General features: G+C 45.9%; 1 protein-coding gene across 1 annotated transcript in view; it reads left to right on the forward strand.

The window, feature by feature from the left end:
- Nucleotides 1-883, forward strand: part of Ppp2r3c (protein phosphatase 2, regulatory subunit B'', gamma) — a 20,144-nt gene that overhangs the window by 3,152 nt on the left and 16,109 nt on the right. The window lies entirely within an intron of this gene.

The following is an 883-nucleotide window of genomic DNA, read 5'->3' on the forward strand; positions in this document are numbered from 1 at the left end:
GCTGGTGTGGAAGAAAGCATGGTGGCCAGGATACTACCCAGAGCCATTGTCTTAATTTGATTGAATGCAGTGGAACAAGAGGCTTTTTTGGGGGGTTTTTGGGTCCGGTTGTGGGGCCTGAACTCTGGGCCTGGGCACTGTCCCTCAGCTCTTCAGCTCAAGGCTAGCGCTCTACCACTTGAGCCACAGTTCCAATTCCACTTCTGGCTTTTTAGTAGCTAATTGGAGATAAGTCTCACAGACTTTCCTGCCTCTGCTGGCTTTGAACCACAATCCCTGGATCTCAGCCTCCTGAGTGGCTAAGGATTACAGGCATGACCCACCATTGCCTGGCAGTTTCTCTGTTTTCATAGTGTTTGCTCTTGCAAATATGTTACTAAAAGTATATATTGACTATATAAATTATTCTTTAGATTTTTTTTCTTCAGCCTTTACAAACATTTCTAAAAGAAAATGAAAATTTTTAATGGGCTTAAAAATCATTCTGGTTAGTCTTGAATGATATCCATGTGTAACTATTTTCAGAAGTATCAGGAATTTTCCCTTTTCAATTTTTTTCAGTCCTGGGGCTTGAACTCAGGGCCTAGGCACTGTCCCTGAGTGTCTTTTGCTCAAGGCTAGCACTCTACCACTTGAGCCACAACACCACTTCTGCTTTTCCTGTGTATGTGGTCCTGGGGAATCAAACCCAGGGCTTCATGCATGCTAGGCAAGCACTCTACAACTAAGCCATATTCCCAGCCCTTCCCTTTTTTTTTTTGTTTGGGGGTGAGGGGGTCTGGTCGTGGGGCCTGAACTCTGGGACTGGGCGCTGTCCCTCAGCTCTTCAGCTCAAGGCTAGCGCTCTACCACTTGAGCCACAGCACCACTTCCAGCTTTTTTC

This window comes from Dipodomys ordii, unplaced genomic scaffold (genome assembly GCF_000151885.1).
Source record: "Dipodomys ordii isolate 6190 unplaced genomic scaffold, Dord_2.0 Scaffold16, whole genome shotgun sequence".
Lineage (NCBI taxonomy): Eukaryota > Metazoa > Chordata > Mammalia > Rodentia > Heteromyidae > Dipodomys > Dipodomys ordii.